The 25,276-nt window shown below is 40.8% G+C and overlaps 1 long non-coding RNA gene across 2 annotated transcripts; it reads right to left on the bottom strand.

The window, feature by feature from the left end:
* Positions 1–4,457: 4,457 nt before the first annotated feature.
* On the bottom strand, positions 4,458–24,773 carry LOC134157960 (uncharacterized). Of its 2 annotated transcripts, none has more exons than XR_009962556.1 (3): positions 24,641–24,773; positions 21,607–21,715; positions 4,458–4,609 (listed from the first exon to the last, which is right to left on the bottom strand). It is a non-coding gene; the product is annotated as an uncharacterized LOC134157960 (long non-coding RNA). The 2 variants fall into 2 exon arrangements; XR_009962555.1 differs by lacking the exon at positions 24,641–24,773 and adding an exon at positions 22,628–22,793.
* Positions 24,774–25,276: the final 503 nt, after the last annotated feature.

Genomic DNA, 25,276 nt, shown 5'->3' with positions numbered 1-25,276 from the left:
TCAGGTGGAATCTTGTTAAATCCATTAATAAAACAGTTTCTTGTCAAAATGCAGTTGGGGGAGAGTGACTTTTTGGAAGCTAAAGAGGACTTTTGAAGGTTAGGTACATTGCAGCTATGAGAAAACAATGTGAACCAACAGAAAGTAGCCTGTGGGACAACTCCTTCTGCATGCATTCAAAATTGACCCATTGGGATGGAACCTGGGCTCAGCTGGATTGTTAAATTGCTAGCTAAAAAAGAAATAAATAAGGCATATACATTTATTGTAGCTCATGTCAAGACTGTAAGTTACAGGTGTTCTGATCTTTCTACTTTCATAAGTTGGTTCAATATTTAGCATATGCTGGTAGCATTTTTTCCTAAGTCAATGGACTAAAAATCAACTCTTTTCTATGGAACATCACAGGCTGAAATGGAGGAGCTTGCTGCAGTATTCCAGGCTAGACAGCTACTTTTGTCTCTTTCCCTGTTTCTTGTTTAAAGAAACAGCAAAAAGAAAAGAAGAGGGGAAAAAGAACCACATGAAAGAAAAAAGTAGATAAATGGAAAAGGAAATCTTAATAAGGTTCTTTTTTTTCTTTTACTATTTTTTTGGAGACTGCTGTATCAAATTAAAGTCATACATAGGTTTCAAAGAAAATCGTATGTCGGTGGAATGGTGAGCCCACCTGACAACGCATGCTAACAGAATTGTAAATGTAAAGGGTAATGCTTGTCACTTCCTGACAGCTCTAAATGGCCTTTTAGTTCAGTACGCAGAGCTGTCATAAAAAAACATAAAAATGCATATGCAGACAGCTGAAACTGCAATGCACATCATTATCTGCAAATGGTATAAGTATCCTGAACAAAGGGCCTTCCAGTTTAAGGACAAGCATAAGACATTTTTCTGCCTCTAGCCTTAAAACAAAGTGCTGTCAAGAAAACAAGATTCTCAGTGCCAGAACTGAGGATTTTCTGTCAATCAGCAAGGTGCTACATTTGTACATATTTTTCTGACCCCAAATATGAGAAGAGCATCCTTAACAGATGTGTATTTAACTTCTGGCAGATACATCTGTTTCTTTTGGGGTTTTTATTTTTTTTTATTTTTTTTCATCCCCCTCAAACACACTGCAGAGCAGAGCAGTTTTGTTGTGTACTTATTAGTTCCTTCTATCCTAGCTTTTTCTCCTTGTTTAAAGTATCCTCATGGTGGCTTCACCATTATTGTGCCAACATGTTGGGGAACTTTAGGGACTAGCGTTGAGCCTGGAGGTGAGCCATGCAAAAAAATTGAACTCCAATCTGGTGATGTTCGGAACTACTGTGCTAGTCTGCATGACTGCGGCTTAAACATTTTTAGGCTGAGAAAGTTGGGGCTGTTCAGCCTGGAGAAGGCTGCGTGCAGACCTCATTTCCAGTATAGAGATGCTGTAGTGATGATAGGACAAGGGGTAATGGGTTAAAACTTAAACAGGGGAAGTTTAGATTAGATATAAGGAGGAAATTCTTTCCTGTTAGGGTGGTGAGGCACTGGAATGGGTTGCCCAGGGAGGCTGTGAATGCTCCATCCCTGGCAGCGTTCAAGACCAGGTTGGACAAGGCCTTGGGTGATACGATTTAGCGTAAGATGTCCCTGCCCATGGCAGTGGGGTAGGAACTAGATGATCTTAAGGTCCTTTCCAACCCTAACTATTCTATGATTCTATGATTTTCTTTTCCAATGAATTATTAAAACACACATAAAAGTAATTAGGGCTCAGCAAAGGCATTAGCATATGCAAACAGCTCGAAGAATAAAGCTGTCCCCTACAAAGTGTTAGTGACCACAAGAACCATGGTGTGCAGTCTGTATGCAGTGGCCACTCACTGACTACTTTGACTCTTGATTTAGGCTGTCACCAGCACTCCTATACTACCATATGCACTACCATACTCAACAACACCTCTCCAGATGGAGACTGAGATACCCCTAGGCTGATAAAAAGAACCTAGGGTTCATGGTAAACACTCTGCCCTGAGGACAAACTGGCATGAGCAAGCTTCTACCCCAAGCATTAGAGTTCACCACATGAACGCATAAAGGAACAGTAAGACAGCAGTTGGTGATCTTTCCTTTTTTTAATTCCCAAACCTCTAATCCAATTCTCATCTACACTGACCCCACTCAAGTATCCACTGCACTGCACAGACCCACAACTTCAACCTTTAATAGCAGCCAAACCATTCCTTCTCAGCAAATAACCTGCACAAATATTCATTCACCAATGCAAAAAATAGACCAGGGGTGAAACGTGAATAAGCAGCAAGTACTTGAAAAACAAACCCAATTGTGCTAGCTGATAGACATCTAAAAGGTGTCTCTCTAAACTCTCACCTTGGCCCCATTTTCAGTTACACACAGATACCTCCATGATGATTAAATTGCATAAAACCCCTTTTTCTGCAGATTGGTGTCTCCTCCAGATCTTCAGTGTTTACTTTCATTGCTTTTCATGTTACTCCCCCAGCCCTGGATTCAGGCAGCACTTTAGGATCTCTGTATGCAGCAAACAATAACTATTCTGGCCTTGAACACAACTTACAGTAGAGAACCTGATGTGCATAAGAGATCTTTGATGTATTTTCTCACTATCTTGAATTATCTACCAAATGTCTCATTCCAATCCTCTCTGCTTGCAGCATAAAGTATGGGAATATGAATCAAAGGTATTTTGGATTTCAAAACTTCTGAGATCATGGAGGCAAAATATCTCAGTCCACAAGAAAAGTAAGGGAATAAATGTCACACATAAAAATTCTCTATTCATCTCATGGCTTATATTTACAAAGTGCTGTGTTTGAATCTGTAAATTTTCCAGTGTGAAATTACCCTGAACAGTTGCTTAATGGCATCTTAATTTTCCTTTAATTAATCATCTTTAGAATTTCTAGCTGTTTCTCCATTAAAATTCACATTTATCACATGTATAATCTTCATTCCTTTCTTCCAAAATTGCCCAAAGAAGCCATCAAACAATAAGGCTGAAATCCTAAAAATTCATTCCTTTTGTATCTGCAGTAAGCTAATATGGGAATACACAGTCATCTTGGAAAAATACAGGTTATGTTTGAGATTTTAAGAGATCTCTAGTAATTCTGGCTGCCTCTCCCTGCTTGGTGCTGTTTGAGACATCTGAGGACATCTAAACCTGAAGTTTTGTTCCTGTCTCAATAACTGATTCTAATCCAAGCTCAAGAAAAATAACATCTTAATGCTCACTCAACAGTCTTGCTTCCGAAGCTGCCTCTACAGATGCATAAATAACTGAAAACAGCTCTGCAGTACGTCCTCCGCAGAGCCAAAGCTTGCACATGCGCTTACCAAAAAAAAAAGGAGCCTTGCAGACTATGTGTAAAAGCCCCATCTGGTGATGCCTGACATAACAGTATGTTTCCACCTAATTACAGTACACTTAAAAAATACACTGTGCATTATTGACACAAAACCAAGTGAATGTATGTCTATCTACTAATAAATTATGCTGGACAGAAGAGAAAGGTTTTTCAACCCCAATGGAGTGAGTTGAGGAACCAGACTTCCTACAGGACTAGGCGGAGAAATGAACAGCCAAAGTAAAGGATGGACATCGGTACATTTGTGAGAGATGCACAACATGTCAGTCTGAAGACCAAAGTGACCTACACCACTACAAAACAAGCAGAGACTAGGCAAAGGTGTCACTGATTTCCTTGCATGTCTGGCCTTAATGACACATGTCCTGACATAACTAATGCTTCATCTAACAATTCTTTTTTGAGCATGGCTTTTGTATTGCCATGTTTAAAAAGTGACGCTGTCAAATGCAGCAGTGAAAATCCTGGACTAATACTAACAGCTGAGCTACACCAGCCAAAATATAACAATATTTTCACCACAGAGCAGGATTTGAACACGCATCTTCCAGACAAAAGCCCTATATCCCATAACAATGACCTGTGCCAGCCAGGCCTCCCTCTCAATCTGTTCCCTTTAAATTTACAAGGAAGGAAATAACAAGAAAGAAGGACATACTTTTATTACATTTTTTCAAATAAAATGTCTGTGCTTTCTCTGGATGGTTCCAGCCCGATTTATACAAGGTGAATTTGACCTTCAAGAGGCAGAACATCTGGGAATGACAATTAAAGCCATCTGCACCCAAGGCAAGCAGGTTGCTCGCAATCCACTCTGTTCTGTTGCCTTCAGAACATAGAGGAGGGGGGGTAATCTCAAGACAGCCATCCCTTTTTTATTGACTGTCTCCTGTGCTTTTAGAGATGTGAAAATACACAGAGCCTGGCTGCACTCCCTCCCAAGGAGGCTCACCAAGGATGGCATGAATACTCCAGCACTGCACTTGAGTATTTGTGATTCAGGTTCTACGGGGATAATATTACCCAGACCCAGGTTTTCTTTTAGATTTAAGCTAGCCTCTATACAACTCTCCTGTCATGACGTGGTCGGTCTGAATTTAAGCATCTCCATTATGTGGCGGAGTGGCTTGTGCATTTTTTTTACTGGCCATCAGAGTCCAACAGTCCAGCAGTCAAAGGAAAGGTCATCAAACCCTCTGTTCCTGGAGGTATTGCTTTAAGATCCAGCTCTATTTAGGAAGGATTAAGATGTTGAAGATAGTTTGAAACACTGGTAAAAATCCAAACCATCATTCTTTGAAGGATTTCAGCGCAACTGAATGTTCCCTAGAGCTTGTAAATCTTCAGATGTTTGCTGCAATAGGGTAACTTATAAGCTCCTAAAACTCAGTTTTGATTTTGTTGTTGTTGTTGTTTAACTCAAATATTCTTAAGGTCTATCATGCTGATTACCACTATTCCATTTTTAACTTGTACTCTTCTGCTTGCCTGTACAATCTGATTTCTCATTTCATACTTCACTGGTGAGCTCTTTAGGACAGGAGGGTTTAGCTAGCAGAGTGGAATTTTGGTATCTGGCCTGAGATGCTAAAGCAATGCACGTGACAGAAGTACTTAAGGCACTGTGTCATGTAGATATTTGCACAGAAGGATCGTATTCACTTTTGGACACGCAGTATAGTGTTAATGACTCATTTGGATAGCAAGACCCAGTTGGAATTTCAAAAGCAAAGGAAAAAATACAAAGCCAGAGGATGGGGAAAAAACCCAACTAACCCAGAACTGGAAACTTTTCCGTGGTATTTGGAGTATTATTATTTTCATTTTCTCTTTGTATCCTTTTTTTTCAGCCTACTTAAAAGCTCCCTGTGTGCCACCTATCGGCCCAAGCCATGCTCAGTTCTTCTTCAGACAAAAAACAGTGGTGGAAGAGTTGCGCAGGGCCAGAAAACAGGAGGTGGGAGGCCAGAGATCGTGTACGTGTACAGCACAGCTGGCCAGAAAACAGGGAAAGGAAGTGTATTTTTCTAGGGAGATGGAGCCAACTACAGCCCAAAAGGCAGTCACACCCCCTGTTTCAAACAACGGGTGTGACTCAGATAAATCAGCAACATGAAATTACACCAGCAGAAAGATATTTCAGAAAATATTCCACACCATGGATGACATATTCAATTATTGTGCCTTTGGAGGTTTAACCCTGCCTTCTTTGAGTGAGAAACCAGACACTTGGAGAATTAACCGAGATATATTGACAGGTCCAGATTCCACAACAATTCCCCATGTATATGCCCCGTAAACACCTTTTTTCCAGTGTCAGTCATACATTCATTTTCTACCACAATAATTCTTTGCTAAGATCCCATTCCCATAATGGGAAGAGAAAAAAAATGAGTGACACCTCAAACAATATTTGATAGTCTAACAACAATTTCTAACTTCAAAGACTATCTACATAAAAGTTGAAGACTTTTGCTAGAAGCCCAAGCCATTGGGAAATCATTTTCCATCTGACATCAATTCCCCAGCTACCAGAATGAAGGCTTTAACTAAAAGTGTAACTTTTACTAGAGGCTCTTTAACATTCTAAACTATGCTGTGTAAAAGTATGTGCATAGCCAGGTTATATTGTGTCAGAATTCAAGAATGGGGTGTAAAAGAGTCCCCTACAAATTAAGGAGAGGGATGGCCTTCATGGCCAGCTGGTAAGCACTCATTTACATGACTGAGTTACAGTGGTTGAACAGATAGGAGATAGGAATATTTGACTGATTAACCCCAGATCTTTATGAATATAAAAAAACAAGGTACAACCAAGGACATTCCCAACCCACAAAATTATTGTCCTAAAGGAAGGGAATAAATTTTTCAGAGCTGAATCGTTACAGCAAATCACTCCTAATGTACTGAACCACTGGCGGAATCAATGGATGCAGGTCTACAAATCATGTATTCAAGACCTGATGCTGGCAAGCAAAGATCTGTAAGGTTTGATGATGGGCCATTTTCCCTTCCCAGAAACACTGGGTAAACCCCACAAAGTCTTCTGTAACACTCCTGTTTTTTTAAACCCTGCTTTCATTTCTAGCTGAAGAGGAGACTGCATGTCTAAGACATCAAGTTGTGACCTTGCGGTGTATTAAATGGGTGATCATGTTAAAAGGCTTGTAAATGTACCTGGTCCATTTTTTCCACCATCTGTTTCATACTTGATATCTTGATAGATAGTTCAGCTTATTACCCACCACTAACGTCATCTCTCTGCTGAAGCCTTGTTATTTGAAATATGGGGTCTCTCTTTTGTATAGCTGTGACTAAGTATATTGGAACTAACTTAAATTTGTTTTAAATACATTAAATTGGTAACATGCAGTGTTCCTGCATGCCAGTTCTAAGTTACATAGTAAAAGCTTAAATGATTAAACTAATTTAATGTATGAACCAGGCACTCTGTATGGCAGAGAACAGGTTTTCCAGGGAAACGTTCGCCTGGTAGTTAGCATTGTGCAGAGGTATGCAGATGCTTTTGCCAGGAGAAAGTGAAATAATTGATGCAGCTGAAAATGACCTTGATCTTAAAGTCATTACCTCATTCCTTGAAATATCTGAAAATACAATGACAGAAGCAAGGGCCTGAGTGACTACTGTGACTTTTAGTTTGTCCTGAGTATCAGTGTGACATGGGTACATGCCAACAATAAATCATTTTCCTGGAGCACACGAGTCTAAAAAGTGGGGGTCATGTTTCCAAGCTGGCTTTTCTTTTTTTCTTTTTTTTTGTGTCTGTTGGTTTCGTGTCTCTGCAGACTTTACATGACGTCCTCCTGTCTGCCTACATCTATTTTATAGATTAATGGTACCTGTAACTACTCAGCTGAAAGGTAAAATAATAGCAAGGGTGATAAAACCACATGCTCCATGACATAGGAGGTTGACTCATGGGGTCAGGAATGAGTTCCTGTCTTTCAACACTGGCAGAGTCTTGTATTGCTACCAAAGCACTATGCATGGCAAAGCACTGGCAACACACACCTGGAGATGAGCAGAAGTCCAAAAGGTCCACTGTGTTTGTCTGCTTCTGAGAGAGAAGGGTAGATTTCCCCAAGCTACCATGGGACTGGTTATACCACACCAGAGCAGGTCCCTGGGGCTCTTCATGCCAAACTGATCCAGAGCCCAGCAAAGATGAATAAAACCTTTCTGATTACCAGATTTTCATCTGGGTTGCCAAGGTCACTCTTACCTGTTAGAGATGCATGAAAGGAGGGGCTGGCAGGACTAGACTCTCTCCTACAGCTCCCAACAGGAGTAAGGCTACCCTTTCTAAGGGGGTAAGTCAGTTTTTGCAGCATCTGGTCTTGCCTGGGATACCAAGAATGGCAGCTTTTGCTTTATTGGTGTTACAAAACAAGAGTTTCCCACCCAAAGCATGGGGTCATGGTCATGCCAACAAACCATATTAGTTAAAAGACTTTCTACCTTTTCTCTTGAATAAGAGCATGCACAGAGGAGTTGGGAATACACGAACCCAAAGAAAAGAGGGGAAGCATTTTGAATGTAGCAAACTAAAATTTGTGCAACAAACATAACTGCAACCAAATACCACATACCAACTGTTAAAAGACTTGATTCACGCAGCAAAATGTCACACAAGCAGTTTTGATGCAGCCAGCTGTCACAAACAAAGCACTCTACATCTAAAGGTAACAGGTTACAGGAGGAGATCATTGCTCAGGAGGAACCTGAGAATCACACTGATGACTTTACCTTTGAGAGGAGCTTTTACAGAACCAGTGCAAGAACCAGAGCTGAAATTGTGTAATAAACATGCATGCTGTGGTCTTAAGGAGTGGAAGCTGGGAAGCTCCACTGGTATTGGTGGAACTCGTGGAATTTCTCCACCTGCACGACAGCCCATGGCTCTGGGAAGCAATGTGCTCTATTGGCACATTGTAGTTTTGTCTTTTCATCCCTGACCTTTCCATGTCTTCCCTTTCTGTGGTCTGTCAGAGCTAGCACTGAGAAGGAAGGTAGCTGCAACAGTGGAAATGTAAAGTTTTGAGAGCTGTCATTCTCCACCGATACAGAAAAGTATTTCCCTAAATTTAACCATTAAACACACATCAAGGTGTTAGAAACACATGTGTTACAAAAGGTGGTGCTGGAAGGATACCTATATCCTGTACATTCCATGCAGCCAAACTTGATTTCTCTTAAACCCTGCCTGGATTCATTTTCATTTAATTTTATGTAAACGACATCTCTAACAGTGGCAGCAGGACCTCACCAAATAACCAGAGGTTGTTTCCCAAACCAAACACAGTCCAGATCTTTCAGCTCAAACTGAGGATTGAGGGCAGATCTGGATTTACTCATAGAGCTCAATTTGGAATCCAATTTTATAATCAATTCTTCATTGTTTAAATCAATGCTGCTGATATAATGCATCAGAGAACCTATCCCCTTGATAGAGGATTTTTAAAAGCTGTATTTTATGGCTATGTCATCACCAGGCATTTGTGGATTTAAAACATTTGTGAAATAGGATTTTCTGGTAAAATCTTGTGTGGTCCATTAGGCATACAATACACAGCAGAGCAAATATTTGATTATGCTTGCGCCTTTTCTCTGTTTCTGGTAATATTCCAAACGAATGCAGCTTTGCCACATGGTTATCTGTTCCTAAGATACCTTCTGAAGTGTGTAACTTTACTGTTCTTCCTTGCAATTGACAAGTTGCCTGGAACCACGTTAGCTTAGAGCTGGCCCCTGCAGATATTTTGTATTTGCCCATGATACTACCAAGCAAATTTCCCAGGAATTCCATTCAAAATCCTTAAACATACTGCATATACGTATGCTTTTTCAGCACTGCCATATGTATATTTTGTTTGCTTGTGTGCTGCATACAAAGCACATGTGGAATTTGTAAGCATAACAAACAGAATCATTAACTGAAAAATTAATCATGCTCATGCAAATTGTGTGAACTTGCACTGTAAGTTTTACTAGAACTCAGCACACTGTCTTCAGTGTTTAATGCTTCTCTTCAAATCTCATGAATGCAACATTGAAGTATGAGAAACCAACAGTTCTTAGCTGGCAGGAAAACGTCATTTTCCAAAAAATATGAATAAATAAAAAGATGTCCAAAGTAAATGCATAAAGTGATATATACACTCTTGTAGAGCATATAGCACTGTACCCAAAACAATATCCTACAGGGCATCAACTACAATATATACAGCTTCATGTAAAAAAGACAAAACACTTTTTAAGAGATATACTAGAAAAATAACAGTAACACTCCACAGACAGAAATGTCTCCACTTCTGGAGTGAGTCTCCCAAATTTTTCTTCCCACACTGACCTATACATTTCCTCATGGATTTGCCACATTCTTTCTTAGCAAACTTTTTACCTGCCTAATGTATTGGACAACACATTGTCTTGAAAGTTGGGAATGAAAGCAAAACATTGGACCACCTAATGCAGTTTCTCAGGACACGTGGAAGTCCATATTTGAAGCATCTAGTAAATCTACCAAAAGCCAACCCATAAGTATTGGCTTACCACAAAATTCAGATCTCCAGGACCAAAAAGACCAGAAGCTTAGCGTGGCATAAGAATGGAGCAGGAGACAAACCAAGTACTACCAATGTAAAGGAAGTGTTCTACACAGAACACCAGCTTGTACTGCTGTTTTCACAAGCATAAATGTATTCACCATTATCCAGTCTTAAATGTACATCACACTGTCTTCAGACATCGTATTCAACTTCAACAGAACACTACAAAAATATCTTTTCTTAACATCTATCATACGGAGACATATGGTAGCTCCTGAAGCAGAGAAGAAATCATAGAGTAGTTCAGCACAAGAAACAAATATAAATAATGTAGTCTCTGGAAATTATGGGCATGAAAAAAGGAAACAAGATTCCAGCTTTCAAAGTAAAATTCATTCTAACACAGTCACTGGGATAAATGGGAAAATACTAACATAAGCATTCTCAAAAGTCAAAATGAAAATTTGTCTTTAAAATAATGTTCTTGATTGCTTTTTCTTAGTTTTCCTCATAAAATGACAAATGTAATAAAACACAATTCCTTACCCACACCAAAATAATGCTTGGCTGAGCTCTGGTTTTGGTACAAAGATTTCTCTGTTGAGACAGCTTGTTCATGTCCTCGTCAGAGTTTTGGAACCATTTTCTGGCTTTACTACACATACACTGTCTCACCATCAGTAAATCACGATCTGTACACCACAAATTAACATCTGTAAAATTGGGAAAGTCATTCCTATTTTAAAAAGTTGTTGTGAAACTCAGTGAGTTAAACCACTAATTATTTCGCTTAAAGTTATTGGAATTAAAGTTGTTTACAGCACATGTGATTTTTGTAATCAGTAGTAGGTCTCAACTACTAAGTAATCATCTCAAGCATTTTAGTCCAATCTGAGCTAAGCAAAATGAATGTAACAGAGAGAAAGTTCTAGCAGGTTCCTATGGGAATGGAAAGAAGATTTTGCATTCAAAAGAAAGGACGTTCAAATCCTCATTTGCTCTTACTCCATAACAAACCCCACCCAGGTTCTACATCTGCCAAAGGACACCCTGCCCATATCATACAACCATCTAGTAAAAGATTATGCCATAACTGACAATGTAAAGTTTAAAACTAACATCAGAATTACCTGGATTTACTGACATTGATAAGTTTAAATCCCCCAGGGGATAGGTTGTATCATTAACAGAGAAGGTGAGGAAGGTAAAACAGAGGTAAAACAGTACTTCATAATAACATGAACTAGAATTCCCTGAAGCACCTGTGTTTGCTTCATGTAACTCATAGGTCAGTGCTTGGGATCAAAAGATACACATATTTTCTTCTGCTCTCCTTGGAAAATTCTGTGTTACTATAGACACATAGAAGGCAGCAGTCACTGGCCACCCTGGGCACTGGTACAGCGGGCTCTTGAGCATAAAGTCAGGGTGTCCCTTGCACACACAGTCTCATCAGAAGTGGGAAATCCACCCAGGACCTGTCTGTTACCTCCAAACAAGTTCAGTTTCCTGATGTGAACAGAAGGTTGATCAGAAATCAGAGACCTAAAGCATATAAATTACCTCGAAGAGACTTATCTCTGTAGGATGCCACTATGATTAACAAATAGGGATAAACTCCTCTGTGAGCAATTTTTAGAGCAGGATCTTACTGAGGTGTTCTGAATGATCTTGGAGAGAGCTCTTTCTTCTCTATCATTTGCAGGGAGAGCAATATCCTGACACACAGCATAACCTGGGATCCTCTTAAAAAGAAAACAACGCAAACATCAAAGCAGACCTGTTTGATTTTCATGCTGATGGCCCCTGGGTATTTGTGGAACAGGGTGGGTTGAGGGGCAGTCTTGTGATGACTGCAGGTTCCTTACCAAGCCCAGTTGAGTCATAATCTTCAGTGAGGATAAAAAGCCTTTTTCCTTTTAGTCTCCAGACACGTGCAGGTCCTGGCATCTATGCGGGCTCACAATAGATGACCTATCTTATTCATGCTGCAAAAGATCTGGAACCTGACACTTCTCTTGGGCACTCAGTCCTAACCGGCTGGATTTGTCTCTGACACTCTCTTTTCAAGACAAGTGTCAGCAGGTGATGAACTTTGTATTCTTTCTCTCCCGCAGCTTCAGAGGCTGGATCTCTGTTTCTTCAGAATTTATGAATGGTAAATGTCAAGCCCTTTGTTTTTTTCAGACCTATACTTCTGGTGTCAGAAAATAAAGGAAAGAGGAACAATACTTTTCTTTCCTCCATCCTTTATTTTGCAAGTTCTTACACTGAAGAAAGAGAGCTGCATTTATTGGTGTACAGTAAGCAAAAATAATATGCAGCAGGGAAGACAGCAACATATCATGGTGACGTCCTCCTAGCCTTGCCCACTGAGCTGTGTGCATTGGTGCACTGACAATTACATGTGTGATAATGTAACAGCACACCTTGGAGGGGTTGATTGTATTAAACAACTTTTGCTAACTTTTACTGTGATTTTAGTGTTTTGGTTAATTAGTTCCACCTCATGAGGCAAAGGTCTCATAATTATACTTTACAGGATGTTCATTAGCTGAGCAGATTGCTTTCTCAGTTCAGGGCATCTCTAGCAAGGGCTCTGCGGTCGTTGCATAAAGATTACAGCAATGGAAGGGATGATGACTGTTTGTCTGTACTGTAAGCCTGCCCCCTCAGTGAACTAAGAGTTCACACTGGTCTAACGTGACTGGACAAGGCTGAGATTTAGACCAGTCTTGGCTAAAGCAAAGCAAATTATTTAACATGAATGGTTTATTCCTCATGCCTTTTTCTGAATCATTCACATCTTGCCTGTGGATTGACTCTGATAACTTCATGCATACATATTTCAACTAGAGCGGCCTGTGAACCATTTACTTTGACTCTGCTTTTGTCGACTCTGCCTTTGATTACTACTTACACAGTCCCAGTTGAAGAGCACTCAACTCCAAAGACACACCTACTGCTCAGTCATTTCAAAGTCTAAGGAAAAACCCAAACCTGATCATCACAGGCTTTCAACAGAGCATAAGCACATCCTTAAAGACTTGACTGATTCTGGATCACCTCATTATACAGTTATACAGTACAGGTTTTTCCTTTGGTGGTGAATTACTCACAGTGTGAACTACTGCATGTGAGCACCCAGTATGCCAGAGCTGTATCTCACCTCCTTTTGGGGACCCCAAGCTCTACCCTCCTACAGACCAGTCAGGACAAAAGCCAGCCCAAAACATCAACTCTCTTTTCATGCAACAAGCAGCTCTTTTGTTCTCCCAGCAGCTGTGAAGCAAACACAAAAACACCTCATTTGCAAGGAAGCTTGTTGGAAGAACAGCAAGAAAGGAACAGCAATTTGATCAGATCACTTATTCTTTTGAACTAGCACTTCTCTGGCATACATGCTGCTGCTCAAAGCAGTTGCCATGTAGTCATTTTGTAAGCAATTTCTTTTTTAAACTAAGAGGCTGAAGACATCATAACTGACCATAGCCAACATAGCTTGTAATTATCCTGGAGACAATTATACACCACTATCCCTAGATGAGGAGACCATGATGGTAGAAATGGTATCCCTTTTCCAAGCTCTCCTTAATACACTCTCCTAATAAAGAGCGATTCCTCAGGAAGTACTGTACCTATTACCCACATGTTAATACCAGCTTAGGTTTCATTACGGCTAATGTCATTATAGTGAATTCCAAATGAATTATTCATGATTGGCTCCTTCTCTTAATGCTTTTGGCATTTGACGTGTTTTCCACATTGCCTACAAAATGTCTGTGGTAGGAAAATGCTCATAGGTGTCCTTGGCAGCTAGAGGCTAAAATATAACTGTTTTGCTTTGTATCCAGTGAGGAAAGCTTAACATTTATTTTCAGGAGAGAAAGTCTTTTGCTTCCCACAACCTGTCTCTTTAAGGTCAGTGTAAGATAGAATGGATGGAAGTCTGATGCACCTGTCTTGGTTCTTCAAGTGAGATACGTGGTCTTATGTAAAAATAAATAAAAACAAATACCATCTTTATTGTTCTGCATCACAAACTGGGATTTTGTAAAATGCCCACTGCCAAAGAAAACGTCTCATGTTCCCTAACCCCCCCAACCCCCAAAAAAAGGAGTAGAATCCAATACTCCTGAAAGTAACTTTATTTCTCTGAGTCCCAGACTAAAATTTCTGAAGTAAGGAAAAGAACCACATATTTCCTTATCTCTTTTTTCAGCCTATGGTTAGCTTTGGTAATAAGGAAACCCTTGGGAGACAGATATGCTATGTGGTAAATGGAACCTGACTTTAGTTGGGACCTGACTTTAGCTGGGACCTGAAGGACTCCATGTCGCAACATGTCCACCGGAGCAGAGATAATGACTGCTGTCACCTGCTTTTAGCACAGCACACCATATTTTTCCACTTGTGGTTCACACACACACTACTGTTGAAGGCTTTTATCAAGAAGGTAGACATTTTCCAACCTCATATACAACATCCTTCAGTTTTCTCTCCCCAAAGGAGTGAACTTACAGGAGGTAGCAGAGCCCAAGGTACTTGGCAGTTGGAGACTCACAGATTCACAGATTTCTTATATGATAAAAGGAGATTTTTTTTTATTTCCTTTTTTTTACTAGTCAATCTGAAAAAAAATAACTTTATGTCTAACCTTAATGAAACCCCCTACTCCTTTCCATGTGCTTGAGGATGTGCCTTCTTTTGCTCCCCAAGGGGAACAGACATACACGAGAAAGCTTGGACTAGGTCATATCAAAGGCCTGTCCAATACAGTATCCTGTCTTTGGAAATGGCTAGTAATGGGTATTTAGGAGAAAGCATATAAGAAACGATACAAGTATGAAATTCTCCATATCTTCTCCATTTCAAGCAATTTGTGGTTTAAGGACTTCCTGAGCTGTAGCCTACATCTGCGTCATCTCATTTAATAGCCCTTTAGAGACCTTTGCTTCCATTCACTTGCTTGGTTGCTTCTTGAGCTTCTTGAACTTCAGATATCTAAAACATCCTGTGGCAACTAGTTCCACAATTCAATTATGCATTGTGCGAAAAAGTAGATTCTGTTTGTTTACAGCCTGTTGCACAATCATTTCATTTGGTACTGTTTAGTGTTATGAGAAATAGCTAACAACCATTCCCAACAATCATTTTTCCATATCACTGCTTGTTTTAGACTGGCAATGGATAGACAATACTGGAAAGTACCGGAATTGCAAATTGCAAACAAATGTGCAAAGGTTTTCAAGAAAGATCAGACTTAGAGGAGAAGTTACTTTGCATAGATAGACAAACATGTAAGTGAACAATTAATATTTTCATACATATTTCTTAAAGTTATATAAATGCGAGAAAATCTATTCTTTCATTATGTTTTCTGCTGTGACTGTGCCTTAGGAACACAGAAAAAACTTGCTCCAGTCTTCAATACTGTTTTCATTGAAAACAAGTATCTTTACAATACAAGACATTTATATTGTACAAGTAGTAATATTTGAAATCATGTTAATTAAAGTGAAGTTTTCTTCCTAAAACATTCTTAGTTGCTTTTCTGATCAAACACCATACTGAAGTATTCATACTATTCACTTGCTGTAAGTATCACAGTAACGTTATCTAAATAAAAAGGCAACAGTGAAAAAGTTTAAGAGAGACCCACTGTATGATTACTAGCTGTCGGTTCTTGAGGTAAAATATCTAACTTACAAAAGCACTTTGGCATGTTTTTGGACAAGCCTTATCAATGGCTGTAATGAGAAATGACTAACAAAGGACTTTCTGTACAAACAGCAAATGAGATGCTTGCAGACAGAGGGGAATTTATTCTGAAGGAAAAAGAATGAAGCCTAGTGTTCTCATTCACTGGCCCTTCACCTAAAGTTGTTTTATTGTTGTTAGTGTGTGTCTTAAGTACCATGAAGAACAGCATATGCTATTACAAAGATGTCTTATTTCATCTGACTTTTGTTCCCCACAACCAAACACCACTGTCATTATGAGATGGCAAAAGTAAACTAGTGATAAAATCCTAGCATTTATTTTCTTATATAATCTCTAGAAAAGCCGACCAGCTACATAAGTCAAAGTTGGAGACATAATATTGTCAGGACATGTTTAGTTTCCAAAACAGTAACTGTAGTAAATGAATACATAGGTATAAGTATTTTCAGCACTTAATTGTAATTTATACATGCAGAAATCTGTTTTTCACTTTTTAAAAGGTCTGCTTTAGACAAGGTTAGAAAAAGCAGTTAAGACTGATGTCAGAACTGGAGCAGCAATCACTGGGGAGTGACAGCTTGTTTATCTGGAAGTAACGAGACTGAACTCAACTCATTGCTGAGGGGCAATGTAACAGGCATGGGTCTGCCTCAAGTCTGGGCAGTCTCAGTACAGTCTCACCATCCCTTCCCACATCATAGCAAAGGACCTCTGAAAATTCACCTCACATATTGCAAAAACACAGAAGAAATAATAAGTTGAGCATTTTGATTCAAAATGGACTAACACCCACTGAAAGATTCCCATAGCCTTCACCTGGAACTAAGGATCTACTTTTTATCACAGTGGCACAGCTGAAGTTCCTGCACTGGCCATCAAAGCTATCTGTGCACCTAATAGCCAATACTGGACCAGCCTTGCTCCTGCTCTCTCTCCACTGACACTGTAAGAAACCTCCTCTGCCTCATGAAATGTTCAGTCTAGAGGACCTCATGCGATCTGCCCTCTCTCAGCAGCTAAATAATTTTGGTGGCCTGCAGAAAGGCAGTCATAGGAAGTAACGATTAGTACTATAACATTATCACGCTGCTTCTTGCTTTCATTTCCGTGGGAAAAAGAAATAAGCAAGCACCAGCAAAGACCCTGCTAATTCCATACTCAGAGTTGTGAAACCAATTAGTAAGCTAGCCCAGTACCCGTAAAGTTGCTGTGTACACCACAAAATGTTATAAAACAAAGCAGAACACAAAAGAAAAAGGAAAAAAAAATCAATAAGGAACAGTCCATGCCAAGCAATCAGCCTGCAGGTGCTTGCAAGGTGCAAATTCAATATGAATAGTGGCACTTTTAGAAAACCAGCTATGACCGAGGTGAAACCGAGCAGAACAGAAACTCAGAAGCAAGCGAGGGTACATTTTCAAAATATGTCAGGATTTATTCCATTCCTAAAAGAAGCAGCCAGTTAATCCACCCTGTTGGCAGGTGCATGATAGCAGGTGATTCCTTGCAACAGCCTCTATAACTATTCTCATTATATTATACTCCAGATGTGGACAGCGGTAAAGTGAGCAGAGGCAGAGGACGGGGAGCCCGTTTGCTTAGCTTGCAGTGTAACTGAGCATGCAAAAACAAAGGGCTACTCAAACAGATTTTCTTGAGTGGGGATGACATACAGCATTGGTTCAAGTGTCTCTGTAGACACCAGCTTCTGCAATGCATCTTCGGGAATTACAGGTACCTCATTTTGGGGAGGGGGTGAAGATGTTGTATTTGAGCAATTACTTAGACTCAAGTAGGAAATGAAGTGACCTGGCTTCAGGATGGAAGATGCATTTCCTGAAGAATTTATAATTAGGAGTTCAAAGTGTTGCTGTCTTGTCTAAGTAACTACACCCTCTTCTCCCCCCAGAATTCAGTTTTCTACAAAAGAAGTTTCTAAGAAAAAAAGGAAAGCAGATTTTGGGGATTAAAATATTTAATTTTTGCTTCAATCAATTTCCACTTAGCTCCCACAAAATGCTAAGAAATTTAAGGGAAAATTTGTTTCAGATTAAGAAACAGGCTTGTTTGTTGGTTTGTTTTTTTTTCTTTTTTGTGTGTCGATAAGTAGATTTTAACATTGTTGGGATTCCTCCACCCTGTTTCCCCCCCACCAAAAAAGTTGACTCATTTCCAAGAGGTGCAGCAGCACTGGGACCTGCAGAACCCAGCAGCTGGTGGAATATGGTTTCTTCAACATTTCTCTAGCCAGCTGTCATCATCCATAGCAGGATGAGCTGGTCACATCTGCTGACCTCCTAAAACAGCGTGCCTGCTGTGAGTAATTCTGGGGTTTCCCACGCAGTGAATAACCCATGCAAAGTATCACCATCCCAAAGCCTGTTGTTACCACCTACCAACCTCGGAGAGGAGAAGTACAGACTTAGACTGTTTTGTATTTTCATATAATGGAAAAAAACATCTATGCTAAACAGCAAAAAACCCCCATCTTCCACACTGACCCTGCAGAGCACTCTGTGCTGCATGCTCCTGAGTGCTGGCTCCCTGGAGACTGGAAAATTCATCCTTATTTATTTATTTAAATTAAAAATCCTAGCTGTGACCTCAGAGGTGTGTGTTTATTATCAGCTCCAATGCACTTGTCACAGCTCTGGCTGGAAGGGAAGCCAGGGGAAGATTTTAAAATAATAATAATCCAAGAAATTTCTCCATTTCAAATGTCATTGGGGTTTGGTTTTTTTTTTTGTCCTAATTAGAATACAGTTTGTCTTTCAGATTCCAAAGCTTTTGGATTAGTGGTTTTAAGCATGATGTCATTTTCCTGTCTATATGACCACAGCATAGCCTTTCTCTGAGTGTTTGGTAACAACAGAAAAATAACTGTGGAAACGTATATGCAGTTCTGCAGGATCTGAATTCCTGCCACACCATTACCAGTCACAGTTTAGCAGGATCTCTACAAGGAGATGTGTCTGTTCACTCTGATCCTTTCCAGAAAGTGAGGCTTGGCCAAAAGAACCCATCAAGTCCTACTCAGAGCCTTACACAGTTACCCATTTCAACTACCCATGTTTTATGTGCATATGTAACGCAAGGATAGTTTGTCTTTTAAAACATAACAGGCAGGAAAAGAAGTGGTGGACCAGATTTATTTCACTTATAACTACATTATGTTATTCCAGAGCCAAATTTCATCCATATGTGAACTACAACCCCTCAGTGACTCAAAGTATAAGCAGTATCTGGTTTGCTGCCTCTCTTTCTCCTGTGAATGCACTTCTGTTCCATTGAAGACCAAACAGGACCACTGCTATGTGGTATCTGTGCTAGCATTGCTGAAGTTTTCAGTGGCCTTGGTGATCTGATGCAAATTATTCAGGACAGTTATAATTCAAAATATTTAAGGACAGGTCTCATCCCTCAGCGTGTCACTATCACCTTAGAGTCTTAGCACGGGAGAAGAGGTTGAACACCAAACTGGGATGAGAATACAAAGGATAGCATGATAGTAAGCAGGTAATTTGGCTACAACAGCAAGTCAGCAGCTGGTCAACCCTCTTGTAAACCGCATGTGGATAACAAGGGTTTGGGTTTCCCCAGAAATGTATCTTGTTATTGAGGGGTTTGCCAGTTGTGTTAGCAACTGCCTCAGTGGTAGTGGTTTTCTAGATGGTTGGTTTTCTTAGGGAGAGATTTGAATGAGCCTCGTGCTTTTGGATCGTCTTCTGTCTCATATGTGCTCAATAAAAATCCACCCTTAGTAGTCTCTGCTGATCCTGAGCAGGTGGCTTTGGAGCATAGAGTTTCTCTCTTGCATGTTCAGAGCTGCACTGAAAAAGCTTCTCAGGGAGGGACCCTGCTATGCTGCAGCCTAATGGGTAAGCAAGTTATCTCTGCTTAGCTCCACTGAGCACAGCACTTGATGGACACCAGGTGAGAAAACAGGCAGGCTAAGCCACCAGATACATGAAACCACCCTATCGCTCTCTCCTCCTTCCTAAAAGCCAAGGGACACATGAACACTGCATATACAACAGTTCAGTTAGTATTTGAAAAGCATCCCAAAAAGCCATCTTGTCGTCCCTCCTGCAGGTTTCTATGCCAAACCCATTCAACACTGGAGTGATAATAGTTGACAGGAATCAGTTTAGTTTGGCTGAAAAGGAGGCCACTTAAGGAAAAAATATGGTTTCAGAGGCCCACCCAAAAATGCAAAGGCTGGACTCTGTCTGAGAGCAGAACTTGGCCTCCTGTCTCCACTCCCACAAAAAATGCCTGTAAATGTTATGCTTTTGGGGCTGTATTTTTTTTTCCCCTGCATTAAAAACTGAATTAATTTAGGGCTTATAAAACCACAGGGCTGATAGCAACTGGCTAGAACCAGACATTAGGAAGACTGTAGGATATCGTACAAACAGATCGTGCACATATAACTGTTCAGAAGTATATAGCTGCATTACTTATTCTCAGTCAAGTTACTGAACAGATTGATTTCTGAGGCACTATAAAAACATTATGTCCAAATCTCAGGGCTTGGAAAGAAAGGGAGGTGGGAGGAAGGTAGAGATGTGTGTAGGCATCTATATCTGTAGGTGGATAGATGTGGGAGAAGAAATATACTCCCTCTCCCAAGACTTTGCAGCTCTGTCCTTTCCTGCTGTCCCAACCAGCAGTGCATGGCAAGCCCAGCAGGGACAGATGTAATGCTCAGTTACATCTGTAACTGAGCAAGTTGCTCAGCCTTTGGAGGAGAATGAGTGTCCCAGAGTGAGAGACAAGATGACCTCCTAAGATATCCATCCCCACATTCTGTGGATGTGCAGCCATATGGACTATTTTAGCCACCACCATTCAGATTACATACAGATCCAAAAGCTTTTAGGAAGATGTATACCAGAAATATGTGCCTGAAAAGCAGCATCCCTTTCAACAAGGCATGGAAAGTAACTGGAGCAAAATGCCAGTAAGCCCTATGGAAAGACAAGCCTGTGTATTGGCTCCCTTAAAGGATTTGAATTGTTAGTTTTAAGGGGTTTCTTTGAACAAAAACTGGATCAGTTTTATTGACTCAGTGTGAAATGTTTCTGGTGATAGCTGTTGCTCTTTGAGATTTCTGTTAAAAGACTTAAACAACCTAAGGTCTTCTTTGTTCCCCAGCTCCATTCAGTGCACCCCCACTTGGCTTTACACAAACACCAAAGCTTCCCAAAGCTCAGTTTTGGCCTTTCAGGCTCCTCCTCACACCACAGCATTTAGCTACCAGCAGGGCCTTCTACTGTGTTGGTGCTAAAAGGTCCCAAAACCTTTCTCCAGCACACAGCCCGACTCACAGCCCACCAATATCTACCGATCATCAAGCAACCATGTAAAGCCTAACACAGCCACAACTCAACTTCTTGTTTGAATCAAGTTTTCCGTCAATTTCCATTTCACAGACTTTGAGACTGGAAGAAAGCATTGCATCCCTCACTCAAGCTTTTGCACCCCACAGGGCCTGCACTGCACCCCATGGTATGCCACTAGCAGTGAAATGTCCACTACTGCTGTGTTGTGATTGCAACAAGAGATTGAGCGCCATCAGCCCTGTAAGCCCCATTCAGGACAAGGATTCAGCGGGTGAGACCTCCTTAGGAGGTCCTACCCCGTGAGCTATACTGCATGCTACATCCTAGTGACCCTAGTAACATCATCCAAGAGACAATTCCTTCCCAGCTACATCCAGCAACCACTGCAGTCTGCAAAGAGCCTCTAAGCTTCTGTTCCCATTATACAGCAGTAGTAGCACACCAGCAGACACCCTCCCCAAGTGCCATCCCTCCCTCAGGTCCATGCTCCACACTTTTCATCATAGTTTTCATCTTTCTTTTCAGGCAATGCCCACACAGATTTCATGAGACTTCACCTAAATTCACTTTTATACACATACCACTTACCTTATTTATCTGCTTTGTCCAAATAAAGGGGAAGACTGAGATCAACAAGCTTCTTTAGTCATCGACGCTGCACAAACTGGGATCACAGGTTATGATCATTAGGTAGTGCCTGGGATGAGAGGAGATGGGAAGTTAACAGTGATATTGATGACTGTGGTGATGGGCGCAATTTTAAACCAGTGACTCAAACTTGGCCGGCAGAAAAGCTGCAATGTATTAAACTGTGAAGAGTTTACAAGAGCTGAACATCTAAAATACAGCTCTGAGAAATTACTTCTTAAACCAGGCAAGCAAGAGCATCTTGGACAAAACCAGGAGAATATTGTTTCCACAGGAAACACTCTGTGGGTGTGTTACAAGCTTTTCTCTGGCCTGTCACCACATTATTTCTGCGCTTCTAGTATTTCTCTCTCTTTTCTCATACTCAAGCACTGTCCTATGATACAGCAGAAGTGCATTTACAGCTAAAATTACCAAAGCGGTCCATTATGTTTTTTTAAGGTAGCAAAAAGACTGCAGTTTGTCACAGCTGTCTAGAGTCTCAAACACCTAAAATGGGCAGAGCAGTGATCCCTTCTCCTTTCCACCTGCCCTGGTTGAATCTGTGTATGTGTGCAAACAGATTAAAGCTATGTACGAACAGCTCTTTGTACGTGCTCTCTGAAAAAAAGAAACCAAAGTGTGCTTCAGTGAGGCAAGAGGTCACAGCATTCCTAAGCACTTATTTCAGAATAGCTCTGCTTCAGCCGCAGCTTCCTGGCTTCCCACAGTGGCCACACCAGCTTTCCTATTTCACAAGGCAGGGAGAACACATGGAGTCATCTAGAGGAGGACTCGTGAGGTAAAAGGCATGTGCAGCAGGAAAGTTGCAAAGAGATAAGAGAGGAGCAGCAGACCCTCGCAACAGAGCCAACTATTACAGGGCCAAGCTCAGAACCACAGGAAGACCCAGCTTTATTGTGCTCTAAGTCAGCCCTTTCCCTTGCATGGCTCCCAGATCCATTGCATACCACTCCCCTACCTCTTCTGCAGCTTCCCCAGGGAAAAAGGAATTTAGCTATAACAATGATATATAATTCTCAGACACCAGTCATACCATGCCCAGGCAGAAGTAAAACTTCAAAACCAGCTTCCACCTCCCTCCTGCTCCTCCCAAAGCCCTTATAAGCTCAGGTCCCTCAGGTACACAGCTCTGATTGGGTCCTTGTTGAAAAAAGTGAAGAAGCCCAGCCCAGGCCCTACTTCAATTAATTACGTTAATTTTGTTTTCCCTTTGCCAGATGTGTTGAGGAATGCACAAATGGGGAGCATCCTCAGCAAGGGGAGATTCATCCGGGGTGTTACTGGGTTGTTTTCATCTCATCAGAAACCACCAAGTGAAGGAGGCTGGAGGCAAACTCTTTAGATGAAAAAAGGTCCTGTGGCAGTTTGGAAGCTACTTTTGTTCTACACTAGGGTCATACCTCTCCCCTTCAGGAATGGCTGCAGGAGGCTCAGGTTATGATATGATGAGGCCCCACAACTAAGATGTCAGAATACATCTTTTAAAACTGTGTGGAGGAAGGCAGATCTCAGATTGTCCACTCAGTGGGTTTGAGTTCAGCTGGTAGAGCACGTGCCAGAGAGCAAATGGCTTTCTGTAAGGTCTTTCCAACCTCAGATATAGCCCCACTTCTGCAGGTGAGGCACTCATTTTGGCCTTAAAGAGCAGGCAGGGTGGGGGAAACTCCCAATCTATTCATTTGCAAACGCCATGCTGTGAGAAGGTGTGGTTTTAGGCTTGAATGTCAGTGTGATGCAGTACCAAATCATCCACATCAGTCTAACACCTTCTACACTACAAGGGAGGACAAAGCAGTTTTATGTTATTAACTCAAGATAAATGGCTTATATTAGAACCTGGGTAGGCAAAGCTGAAGGTGGGACTGCTGGTGTGAGCACGATTTAAAAAGAGTTTTCACTGATTCTGAGCTGCCTCAGTTGAACTAACACCACTGAACACAACACCTTTTGTGTTTTCCTATGGGAGGAGCGAGGGCCTCATCTAATGGCCAATAACATGAAATCAGTCAGCTGTTGGGCATGAGGCAGCTTATGGCACTGTAGCTGAAAGGAAAAGTAAATAACAAACAAGCTCTTCAGAGCAGAGGGGGATTCATCCCTCTGTTAGGCCTGCACAAGCCTCAAGATGGAAGTCTACTCTTATTTGAGGCCTTTGGGTGTTTGTATAGTATAAATATTTACTAATAACATAGAGAGAGTGAGAGCAGAATAGTCATTTTTCTCAGTGGCTTAGGGTTAAGTACAGGGCAATGGCATCTTAAATCCAGATGTTCTCCTTTTGGGATTTGCCCACGAGGCATATTCTCATGAGATATCTCTGGCGTTTTGATTTGGATAGTAGCAAGCACTTTTAGCCCTATGATATCATGAGCAGATGACCCAAAATGCTCAAGGATTTTCTTTGTAAATTCCAGCAGTTTATTTTATGACTAATGCAGGGAAGAAAGTTTTGCAGATTTCATCTTCTCATCCTTTTGTGTTGCTATTTTCAGATGGTTTTAAAGGATACTGAACTTGGCCTGCTAGCAGATTTATTTAAATCTATATATTATATATAAATAAAAATACTGCATGAGTGTGTGTGGGAGTTGTTCCCAAGGTACCTTTGGAATGACTCATCCTGATGAAGACACAGAGACAATGCAGATGTTGGAGGCTGCCCCACTGGAAGATTGAGATAAAATAAATATAGGAACCTTGTTCCTATTGCAAGTGTAGCAGGGTACAAAATTTAATGCCATTTTATCACCTGTGCTTGAAAAGAATGGCTCAGTAGTTACAGTTCTTGAACCTTTGGCCAAAACAGTGGAGTGCCGAGATCCTTTACTTTATATAAGGTGCCCTGAATGCGACGGGGGAGGCGCAAGTGCGCACTAAGGTGCACACCATTTACCAGCCATGAATGTGTGAGCAAGGGACATATTTAAAGACCAAACAAAAACTAGACACCAGAACCACAGCAAATACATACAGGAGATTCATTGGAGGTGAAACCGGGCTGACTTGGCCAATGCAGTTTCACAACATCATCAATTCAAGGCTTGTACAGGGGTGATTTTTCTCGCTGTCCAATTCACTAAGGAGTTGCACGCTACTTTGGTGGATTTTCTGCACAATTACAGATTATTGCCATGGTAACAGATGCATCACATGACAACTTTGTTACCTCAGAGACAAGAAACAGCTGCTTAAAGAAACAGGCATCCTCCAGGAATGGGGATATTTATCTCCTTTTCTTCTGTTGACCTCATATTGTTTTCAGAGTTCTTTTGGATCCAGCTTCCATAAATTGGTTAAAAATGTTTCAGTACATCACCTGAAATTTATTTTCTCCCATGTCATATTTTTCTCTCTTATTAAGAAATGCAGCATATATTCAAAGGAAAAAAAGAGTTCCTGTAATTTTGGGAGAAATGAAATGGCTTTTTTCTTACCTCATCAGCATCTCTCCCTAGTCCTGCCATTTTGTTTTTATTAAGTTAAAGAGGATTGAAACATTGCTAATAACATTATTTGAGAGAAATTCCAGATCCCCTGAAGTCACTGCTACTTTGCCATCAGTTTGAGGGAGGCCAGAAGTTCTCTCTCAGACCATATTCTGCAGGCA

This window comes from Pezoporus occidentalis, unplaced genomic scaffold, assembly GCF_034315485.1.
Source record: "Pezoporus occidentalis ecotype Australia unplaced genomic scaffold, CSIRO_AGI_Poc_V1 ctg124, whole genome shotgun sequence".
NCBI lineage: Eukaryota > Metazoa > Chordata > Aves > Psittaciformes > Psittacidae > Pezoporus > Pezoporus occidentalis.
The sequence above is the reverse complement of the archived record's forward strand: the minus strand, read 5'-3'. Positions and strand labels throughout refer to the sequence as shown.